Below are 11,904 nucleotides of genomic sequence, written 5' to 3' on the forward strand. Positions count from 1 at the left end.
TGGCTAGTGGTCTATTTTGTTGATCTTTTAAAAAAAAAAACCAGCTACTGGATTTATTGATTTTTTGAAGTGTTTTTTGTGTCTCTGTCTCCTTCAGTTCTGCTCTGATCTCAGTTATTTCTTGTCTTCTGCTAGACTTTGTATTTTTTTTATCTTGCTTCTCTAGCTCTTTCAATTTTGATGATAGGGTGTTGATTTTAGATCTTTCCCTGCTTCTCATGTCGGCATTTATTGCTATAAATTTTCCTCTAGCTACTGCTTTAAATGTGTCCTAGAGATTCTGGTATGTTGTGTCTTTGTTCTCATTGGTTTTGAAGAACATCTTCATTTCTGCCTTCATTTCATTGTTTATCCAGTCGATATTCAGGAGCCAGTTGTTCAATTTCTATGAAGCTGTGCGGTTCTGAGTTAGTTTCTTAATCCCGAGTCCTAATTTGATTGCACTGTGGTCTGTTCAGAGCTGTTGGGCAGGTATGTTTAAGTCTGCTGCAGTGGAACTCAAAACCGCTTTTTTTCCCATGTGCTCTGTCCTAGGAAGGTGGGGCTTTATTTATAAGTTCCTGACATGGTGCTGCCTTTTTTCAGAGCTGCCCTGCCCAGCAAGGAGGTAGCCAAGACACAGTCTGCCAGCAGAGGCGTTGCTGAGCTGCTGTGGGCTCTGTCCAGCTGCTGTGTGAACTTCCTTGCAGTTTTGTTTATAGTGGTATAGTTAGAACTGCCTGAGTAACTGCAGTTTGCCTCAGTAATGGTGGACTGCCTCAGTAATGGCAGATTGCCTCGGTAATGGCAGACTGCCTCGGTAGTGGTAGACTGCCTTGGTAATGGCGGATGCCCATCCCCTAGCAGCGCTGGACTGACCTGGGTCCAGCTGCACTTGCTGCAAAACTCTCAATCCAGAGCATTTCAGATTGCTGGTCTTTGTGGGGGTGGGACCCACTGAGCCAGATCACCTGTCTCCCTGTTTCAGCCCCCATTTTTTCAGTTGAATGGGCAGCTCTGTCTCCAGGCATTCCAGGAGCCAGTTGAAAGGGCCGCCCAGATTTGTGTGGGTTTTTGTGCGGAGACCTGCTGCGCCGGCTGAAACAGCCATGCTGGAAACTCATGGCACTCTTCCTCCTGGGAATCTCCTGGTCTGTGGGCAGCAATAACTTGTTTGGAAATGCAGTGTTCACTCACCCTCTGCATTGTTCTCCCTGGGAACTGCACTCCAGAGCTGTTTCTATTTGGCCATCTTGGATCCGCTCCCTTTATTTATTTATTTTAAGACAAGTTATTGCTCTGTCGCCCAGGCTAGAGTGCAGTGGTGCGATCATGGCTCACTATAGCCTCTACATCCTCAGACTCAAGCAATCCTCCCACCTCAGCCGCTAAGTAGCTGGGACCACTGGTGCATGACCATACGCCTAACTAATTTTGTTTGTATGTTTTTGTAAGGACAGGCTTTTGCCATGTTGCTCAGGCTGGTCTTGAACTCCTGAACTCTAGCAATCCACCCACCTCGGCCTCCCAACGTGCTGGGATTATAGGTGTGAGCCACGATGCCCAGCCTAAACATGCATTTTAAAACCAGAAATCATCTATGGCTTCATCTTATTTTCCCTAATTATTTTCCCTTTGCCTTAATTTTTACTAAAGTGTCTTTCTCGTGTTGTGAATTTTGAAATGTCTCATAAATTTATTAGCATTTATAATATTAACGCTTATAGTTTTTTTAATCACTCGGGTAGTCCTCAAATTAGAAGAGCTTGTATCTGAAAGACTTGCTTATACATTGTTCAACAGAAACTTATACATGCATTGTTTTCATACAAGCAATATCATAAAGAGTATTTAGGTTCGTGCCAGCCCATAGACATCAATCTGACAATGTAACGGCAGTCCTCATTCCAATATAGAGCCACTATTTATATTTGTTTCTCTGGAAAATGTGATCAGAGTATCAGTGGGGTTCATTAATGACATTTTCTGCTGCCTCAGTCCTGGATGAGTTCCCAAGACCCTCACTTGTGGTTGTTACTCCTCTTGCTCCCCACACGAGCTCCTGCTATGAGGGTGGGGCTAAGACTGTGTTACGGAAGGTGCTCTGGCGGGTGGAAGGACAGGAGTAGGAGAAACAGTGGCTTCCAGAGAGCCTGAGGCTCTGATTGGAAGTGGGGGAGAAGAGGCAGGAACTTCCTTGTATTCAGTTAATGCATACCAGTCTGGCTTTGCCGATTGTTAAAATACTGACATTTTCCCACTCTGGTTGGAAAATAGCCACTGCCCTGAGCCCCTAACTGCTCACCCACCCCAGTTGCTCCTGGATACCCCCTCCCCACAGTGCAACATCTAAAGGGGTAGTTCCTAATGCAGCAGGGGGCGGGCAGCTCCTGCTTGGGCACCTCAGCCAGCCTCCAGTTAAACCGGTCAGTCCTGGAGGTGACTGCCTGCTGAATGAGAGAGATCACCGTGCGGAGGAGTGGGAGGGCCCACAGATCTCTGGCTATTTTGGAAACAGCTGGAAGAAGCTCCACCGGAAGAGAAGAACAGGTGATGATAAGCCACCAGCAATGGCTTTGGGGATTATTTGTTAGTCATTCAGGAGTGTTGTAAATTTGCACCCTATGCTCAGTACAGAAAAGTCTTTTTACTTTCCTGCAATTATTCTAGTATCCCTCCAAAATCCTACTCTCTGAATAAGAGGTAAAGACTGCATTTAGTCACATCTAGTCAATTCAAACCTATTCAACAATAAAGAGAAAATGTTTCTCAGGTAACGTAGTCTCTTCCAAGATGAAATTGTCTCTTTTGGATTTTTAATTCATTTCCCTTTCTTCCTCAAGATGATGTAGGAGATGACATGTGTCCTGGTGATGGGAAAGTGGAGGATGGGGTATCAGAGAGTGTTGAGGTCCCATGTGCTGCCCTTTGGGTCTCCTGATGCTGCTGCCTCAGGCTGGAGGCTCTGGCTTCAGATGCAGACATCATCATGGTCTGCTTGCCAGGAAGTCCTCCGGGCTGACTCAGCATCATGTTTTCCCCTGCTGTCACAGGGACACAGTCGTGCTCTGAGGTGTGTCCGGACCTGATACCCGTTCATCCTCTGGCTTGTGTGGTCCTCACTGTAGCCTTGGGCACAGGTTATTTGTGCCCTGGCCATGGTGACCCACCCTAGCAAGTTTCCCAGAAACAGCTTCTCTTAATATTGCCCGAAGGCATGCCGGCACTTGTAGATCCCTTCACACCACTCAGAGTCACTCAAGAAAGCTAACTCAGTCTCTCTCTGTCTGGCCTTGGCAGCCCTAGGTTGTGCCAGGGCACTTTGCTGAGAGGTTTCCTTCTACGAAATCACACAGAACGTGAGGCAAGCGCCCTTCTGCCTTAGCTTTTCCCTCCACTCATCTAACACAGCTCCTCTCTTCTGGACTCCGGAGTACCCTTGAATATCTCTGGATTCAAAGAATCGCCCACCTTCCTCCTGACTTGCCAGGACTGCTTTCTATACAGCTGTGGTCCTGTCTTCCAGGCCTGGCTCTTGGTATGTAAACCAGCGGAGATGATCTGAAATTGTTGCCCATTCACTCTCTACAAGGTTTAGTTTTGAAGACAAACGTCTCAACTAAGTAGGTGAAAAAAACTAATGTGAGACTCAAAGCCAGGCCACCTTGGCCTCTTTGATGACAGGAATTCTCACCTTCTCCCTCCGTGGGGAATGACCTCATGCTCCACCTCTGTGTCATCTGAAGAAGCAGCTGCCTTTGTATCTTCTCATCTTTAACTGGAAAAATGTAAAGTTAGTAAGCACATTTTGTTATGATTTAACCATCACTAACTTCTCTAAATATTGTCAGGATATATTGAAAAGGAAAGATTGATTTAGAACTATTTTATATCATCATTTGTTTTGATACGAGCACACTTCTGACCCACAACGTACTTGAAATGATTTTCTCCTACACTGTGGAGTGCTTTTATTCCTAAGAGATAAACATGTAAATATACAAATGGAATATAATCAGATTCATTGCAAAGAAACTTTTTTCATGTAAACAAAAGACCTCCAAAGAAAGAATGGGAAACAGTTCCTCTTCATTGAAACAGTACTTCAAAGCAAGTACTTCTCTTGCTTTGCCCAGAAGTAGATGGTGTTTATTTCACAATCTAAGGAAACTGTGAAAAATTGAAATCCACCTCAATGAGATTGCGGTTCACTTTTTAAAAATATAGTAGCATTAGGCCGGGCGCGGTGGCTCACGACTGTAATCTCAGCACTTTGGAAGGCCAAGACGGGCAGATTGCGAGGTCAAGAGATCGAGACCATCTTGGCCAACATGGTGAAACCCCGTCTTTTTAAGAAAAAAAAAAAAGAAAAAAGAAAAAATATATAGTAGCATTAAATAAATTATTCTGATATTGTCATATGTGTTTTGTAATGCTTCTAACAATTAACAGAACTGTATTTGATATAAGTCTTGTGTGAATGAAAGTGTTTGCTTAGGGGAATAATTGACATAGAAATAACAGTTTATATGAAATTGCATTTAATCATCTCAATGAAGTATACTGTTGTTATAATGGCAAGCCCATTGAATCAGCTCTTTCTCATAGAGATTATACAAATGAACAACAATTTGGAAATGGTAAGGTAAGAAAGACAGTCAACATAGAGGTTTTCATTATCATTTTCCTTAATTGCCTTAATTTAAAATGGTCTCTATGTTAAACCTCCCATATAAAAAAAATTGGTCACACTTTCATAATATTCCCTTTAAAAATTTGCTAAAATTTAGAAAGCCACAGGCCCTGAGTAACAAAAATAAGACTTAAAAAATTTTCTGCATGGTAAAGTGCTTTTAAAAATCATTTAATTTTAAATACTGCTTTCTAATGACTATAAAATGTGGAGCACCATAAGCTCTGTATGCTGAAGACGTAATTCTTGTTTCTAGTTTATAATCTATGCCTTTTTGTGTGTGTGCAAAGCACCCTTGTTTCTGCTATGTGATTCCCCTGTTCTTCCTTCTTCACTACTAAGATTGCATAAAAACTAAGCATGCAAAATAACTGACAAGGTATGAAAAAAGAAAGTTGGCTGGGAAACAGGAAGAAATGACATTTCATTCTCAAATGGGCAAATTTTAATTTAAAAGGATCAGCAAAACAATTCCGCTTGTAAACTGCTGTTGGTGGCATTCTTTTCTTTAGCATCAAGATCGTAAAATAAAAACTTCTCTGGAGGATGTGAATCTAGGCTTCTGGAATTAAACTTCCGGAATTGAATGCATTTTTGTCATGTGGATATTAATTGTAATGGAATTTGTTTTCAAAAATGATTTGCATTTCTCCAAATAAAAACATCCTCCACAAAGCATGATTATGGAAAATGGAACTGCAATTACCATGCTCTATGGCTCAATAAAATGTTGAGCTCTTTTGCTGAGTGTCATTATGATTCATGGGTAACATATTTTCATCGTCATTAGAATACTTGGAAAATTAGGCTAGAATTACCTCATTGACTGCTATTAGCCAAAGCTCCAGGATTCTGTGCCAAAAATAAATCCTTGTAATAATAGACTTCAACAGTTGTACAAAGCAGGCTTTTAAACACTGGTTTCTGGAAACTAAATATTACTTGCTATAACAAAAGGCCTATCAGGCTTAGATTTCTAGCCCAGACTAGTTATATAGACAGATTTCCTTTTAATAATATGGCAATGTTTACAGAATTAGCATAATGACATTACTGATAATGTTTTTTTTCTGTTTAAATTCTTTTTTTTTTTTTGGTAAAGAGACTCTACATTTATAAATTATGATCCTATGCACACCCAACATACCCAGATATTTTATAAAGCAGTAACAGCATTTGATCAAATCCTGAAAAGATACAATAATTGCGCTTCATACACTGTGGATCATTGACCAAATCAGAAGTGATCCCTTGGATCTCTTTGACTCTTGCAGTTATCTTTTTCTTTTTTTGAGATGGAGTTTTGCTCTTGTTACCCAGGCTGGAGTGCAATGGCGCAATCTCGGCTCACCGCAACCTCCGTCTCCTGGGTTCAGGCAATTCTCCTGCCTCAGCCTCCTGAGTAGCTGGGATTACAGGCACGCGCCACCATGCCCAGATAATTTTTTGTATTTTTAGTAGAGACGGGGTTTCACCATGTTGACCAGGATGGTCTCGATCTCTTGACCTCGTGATCCACCCACCTTGGCCTCCCAAAGTGCTGGGATTACAAGCATGAGCCACCGTGCCCAGCCAAGTTGTCTTTTTCAAAGCAATATCAGATGTCATTGTTTTATAACTAAGTAGTGAATCGCTTTTATGAGTGTCACGTGGCATGAAATATCTTTTCTTTTCTCTCTTTTTTTTTTTGAGATGGAGTCTTGCTCTGTTGCCCAGGCTGGAGTGCAGCGGCGTAATCTCAGCTCACTGCAACCTCTGCCTCCCAGATTCAAGCTGCTTCCGCCTCCCAAGTAGCTGAGATTACAGTCATGCACCACCACACTCAGCTAATTTTTGTATTTTTAGTAGAGGCAGGGTTTCTCCATGTTAGCAAGGCTGGTCTCGAACTCTTGACCTCAGGTGATCGGCACACCCTAGTCTCCCAAAGTGCTGGAATTACAGGCATGAACCATCATGCCCGGCCATCTTTTTTTAAAGTTGTGATAAGTATATATAACATAAAATTTACCATCTCAATCATTTTTAAGTGTGCAGTTCAGTAGTAAACACATTCATATTGTTACGCAGCAGATATTCAGGACTCTTTTTATTTTGCAGAACTGAAACTCCATGCCCATTGAACAACAACTCCCCTTTCTTTGGCCCCACCAGTCCCTGGCAACCACTATTTTACTTTCTACAAGCTCTACAAATTTAACCACCATAGGTACCTCATATAAGTGAATCATACAATAATTGTCCTTTTGTGACTGGCTTGTTTCAGTTAGCATAATGTCATCAAGTTTCATCCATGTAGTACCATATGTCAGAATTCCTTTCCTTTTTAAGGCCAAATAAATTCTACTGTGTGTAGATACCACATTTTACCCATTCATTTGCCCATAGGTGGACTTTTGTGTTTCTTCCACCTGTTGACTATTGTGAAAAATGCTAGGCTTCTGGAATTAAACTTCTGGAATTGAATGCATTTTTTCTTATGTGGATATTAATTATAATGGAATTTGTTTCCAAAAATGATTTGCATTTCTCCAAATAAAAATATTCCCAACAAAGCATGATTATGAAAAATGGGAACTGCAATTATCATGCTCTATGGTTCAATAAAATGTTGAGCTCTTTTGCTGAGTGTCATCATGATTCACGGGTAACATATTTTCATCATCATTAGAGCATGAGACATGAGTGCATAGATATCTCTTTAAGATCCTGCTTTTAATTCTTTTGAGTATGTACTCAAGCGGAATTTCTGGATCATTTTTAAAGTTTTAATTTTTTTTAATTAATTTTTTTCATTTTTGAGGAACTGCCATACTGTTTTCTGCAGGAACTGCACCATCTGATATTCCCTGCAGCAATGCACAAAGGTTCCAATTTCTCCACATCCTCGCCAAGACTTGTTATTTTCTGTTGTTGTTGTTTTAATGATAGCCATAGCATTGTGTATAAGAGGGTATCTCATTGTGGTTTTGACTTATACTTCCCCAATGATTAGTGATGCTGAACATCGTTTCACCTGCTCATTGGCCATTTGCATTTCTTCTTTGGAGAAATATCTTCCAAGTCTTTTGCCCATTTTAAAATCAGATTGCGTCACTGGCAAAGCCTGAGTGCTGTCTTCTAGCTCTCCTCCTGGATAGCTTCACCACTCGTTCCTCCTCCTCCACCAACTACAGGTCTCTGAGCTCCAGCCAGCTGCTCAGCTATGGTGCCCAGCCCATCAGCAGCACGGCCCGCGTCTATGCAGGCGCCAAGGGCTCTGGTTCCTGGATCTTCGTGTCCTGCTCCACCAGCTTCCGGGGAGACTTGGGCTCTGGGGGCCTGGCCACAGGGATGGCTGGGGGTCTGGTGGGAATGGGGGCATCCAGAATGAGAAAGAGACCATGAAAAGCCTGAATGACTGCCTGACCTCCTACCTGGACAGAGCAAGGAGCGTGGAGACTAAGAATTGGAGTGTGGAGAGCAAAATCTGGGAGCACCTAGAGCACAAGGGACCCCAGGTCAGAGGCTGGGTGCATTACTTCAAGACCATTGAGGACCTGAGAGCTCAGATCTTTGCAAACATTGTGGACAATTTCCAGATCACTCTGCAGATCAACAATGCCCATCCTGCTGCTGATGACCTTAGAGCGAGGTGTAAGACAGGCCATGCACCAGTCTGTGGAAAGCAACATCCATGCGCTCTGCAAGGTCACTGATGACGCCAATATCACTCAGCTGCAGCTGGAGACAGAGATTGAGGCTTTCAAGGAGAAGCTGCTCTTCATAAAGAAGAACCATGAGGAGGAAGTAAAAAGTCTATAAGCCCAGACTGTCAGCTCTGGGTTGACTGTGGAATTAGATGCCCCCAAATCTCAGGACCTCAGCAAGATCATGACAGACAACTGGGCCCAATACCACAAGCTGTCTCAAAAGAACCAAGAGGAACTAGACAAGTACTGGTCTCAGCAGATTGAGGAGAGCACCACAGTAGTCTCCATGCACTCCACCAAGATCAGAGCTGCTGAGATGACATTCATGGAGCTGGGATATACAGTCCAGTCCTTGGAGATCAACCTGGGCTCAATGAGAAATCTGAAGGCCAGCTTGGAGAACAGCCTGAGGGCCTGAGGGAGGTGGAGCCATGCAGATGGAGCAGCTGGACAGGATCCTGCTGCATCTGGAGGTGGTCCTGCTGTAACCCAGGCGGAGGGACAGCGCCAGGCCCAGGAGTCCAAGGCCCTGCTGAACATCAAGGTCAAGCCGGAGGCTAAGATCACCACATACTGTAGCCTGCTTGCAGGGAGGACTTCAGTCTTGGTGATGCTCTGGACAACAGCAACTCCATGCAAACCAACCGAAAGAACACCACCCGCATGATAGTGGATGGCAAAGTGGTGGCTAAGACCAACGACACCAAAGTTCTGAGACATTAAGCCAGGAGAAGCAGGAAACTCTTTTGGGAGCAAGAGGCCAATAAAAAGTTCAGAGGTCAAAAAATAAAATAAAGTTGCTGGATTTTCTGTTGCTGCTGAATTGCAGAAGTTCTTTGTATATGCTGGATATTAACCACTTATCAGATATATGATTTGCAAACATTTTTTCCTATTCTATAGGCAGGATTGAAGCCTGAGCAAAAGAGTGAGACCTTGTATTTAAAAAAATAGCTGGGGATGGTGGTACGTGCCTGTGGTCTCAGTTACTCAGGAGGTTGACGTGGAAGATTGCATAGGCCTGTGAGGTCAAGGCTGCAGTGAGCCACGATGGCACCACTGCATTCCAGCCTAGGCAACAGAGCGAGACTCTGTCTCATAAAAAAAAAAAAAAAAAAGTTTAGGCTTCATCAAGACCAGAAAGAGTTTATCTTCAAGAAACTGAAAGCTACTTGAAATCATCAATCATTGAGCCTTTTTCTAAGCTGGTTGTTTATACCTTTGAGGGATGACTTAATATCAATATTACTAAAGTTGGCAAAATTGAATGTGAGTTAGCTGCAAAACATCCTGCATCAGTGATCATTGCTAAATTTATTTCTGTGTCCACGTAGAAAATGGTTCAATGCTTGAGGAGCTCCGTTAAGATCAAGGAGATATGAGTCATCATCTTTAGCCACGAAAACCTTTTCAGTGCCCTTCATTCCTTTCAGTCGATCCAGATTTCTATGTGGTATCACTTTATTTTGCTTGAAGGAATTTCTTTAATATTTCATGTAATGCCGTTCTGTTTGTGGGGAATTCTTTCAGATTTTATCTGGAAAAATATCCATTTTTCCTTTATATTTAAAAAATATTTTCACTTGGTGTAGAAGTCTAAATTGACAGGATTTTTACTCCAGTACTTTAAAGGTATTGTTTGGCCGGGCATAGGGGCTCATGCCTGTTATGCCAGCATTTTGGGAGGCTGAGATGGGAGGATCATTTGATCTCAAGGGTTCAAGACCAGCCTAGGCAACATAGCAAGACCCTATGTCTTAAAAAAATTAGCCAAACATGATGGTATGTGCTTGTAGTCTTAGCAGGCTGAACTGGGAAGATCACTTGATCCTGAAACGTTGAGGCTTCAGTGAACCATGATTGTACCATTGCACTCCAGCCTGGGCAACAGAGTGAGTCCCTGTCTCACAAATTTAAAAAAATAAAACAAAATAAAGGTATCATTCCACTGTTTCTTTCTTGCATTGTTTCTAGCAAGGAGTTTGCTGTCATTCTTCTCTTTGGTCCACTGTATATAATGTGTCTTTTTATTCCTCTAGCTGCCTTTAAGATTGTTTTATTTATCAATGGTGTTAAGCAATTTGATTATAAAATGCACTGTTTGTTTCATTTTTATGTGTGTGCTTCTCATGTCTGGGGTTCATTGAACTTCTTGGTTCTGTAGGTTTATGGTTTTCCTCAGTTTTCAAAAAAAAAAAATTGGCCATTCCTCTATCAAGTAATTTTTTTCCTCTTTTTTCCTTTAGGGACTCCAATTACACATATTTAGCTCAAAGTTATCTGACAGCTAGCTATCGTCTTATTCTTTTTTAAAAAAACCTTTTCTTCTCTCATGTATTTTTTTTACATACTTTCCTTAAAAAAAGCATTTCTACTTAAATGTGGTACCAAATGTGCAAAACAGAACATCATCCTTACTTGCTCTGGTGATATAAAAAAAAGCATTTAAACGACAGCATAGGCATCTGGATATAAGGTAGAGCCGGAAAGGGTAATGGTTAAAAGCATGGGCTCTGGAGCCAGGCTAGATGGCTCACATCCTGGTTCTTTTACTTACTAGCTCTGCAATCTCAGCCTCTGTCTGCTTAGCCCCCCATCTCCAATATGGAGATGGTATTAATACCTGCCTCTTAAAATTATGGCAAGGATCTCAGTTTATACATATAAAGAACTTCAAACTGTGGCTGATGCATGGTAGGCACTCAATCATTATCAGCTATTATCTCTAAATTTTACAACTGCCTTCGCAAGAAGCCCAGATGAACTGAACTAGACTGTCCAGAGAAGGAATCTGGGGAATCTGTATTTTTAACACGTATTCTAGCTAATTCTTATATTCATGCAACTTTAGAAATGCTGACCCAAATAATATCACTAAAGATTGGATCAAATAAATTGAGGAGTTCTCCCTCTCTGTAGAAGTCTTTTCTACCTGCACTGCAAGAAAAGAAAAATCGGCCAAGTTTTCATTCTATGCAGCAGCTGTGTCACAACCTTTGAGACATATGGGAAGTCATTGTTGCAAATATTTTCCTTTCTTTGAAAGCAACAAAATAAGTAACAAATTATCAATAAACACTAAGTTCAATAGGTTAGACCGAAAATCATGTCGTCACAAGAAATTTCCTTAATCATTACCCCCTGAAAATAGCTATTCTATGAACCCCAAATAATAAAAGGAAGGATAGAGGGCATTACTCCTAGATTCCTCTCTCCACCCTTCCCACACCCCTCGGCAGCCTCCCAGTGGATCTTGGATATATATACAACTAACATTCCTTGTCACCAATACTTAATCAGTAATCAAATTGTTACAACATGCCAAACATTTCCCATGCACCATCATATATTATCCTTATAACAACCATTTGAGGCAGCCACTGTTATTTGCTTCATTCTAGAAATGGAAACTGAAGCTCAAGAGGTCAAGATCCTAATACAGGCAGAGCCAGAATTTGAACCCAGGCCTATTTGACTTGAAACTTAAAGTGTAATCACGATTCCATTCTCCCACTGCCAAGGGTATGGTCCTCAGTCATCCAC

The 11,904-nt window shown here is 41.8% G+C and overlaps 1 pseudogene; it reads left to right on the top strand.

Moving 5' to 3' along the window:
- Positions 1–4,553: 4,553 nt before the first annotated feature.
- LOC119467422 lies at positions 4,554–9,084 on the top strand (annotated as a pseudogene).
- The last annotated feature ends 2,820 nt before the right edge of the window (positions 9,085–11,904 follow it).

Source organism: Cebus imitator, unplaced genomic scaffold (assembly GCF_001604975.1).
Source record: "Cebus imitator isolate Cc_AM_T3 unplaced genomic scaffold, Cebus_imitator-1.0 Scaffold287, whole genome shotgun sequence".
In the NCBI taxonomy this organism is placed as follows: domain Eukaryota; kingdom Metazoa; phylum Chordata; class Mammalia; order Primates; family Cebidae; genus Cebus; species Cebus imitator.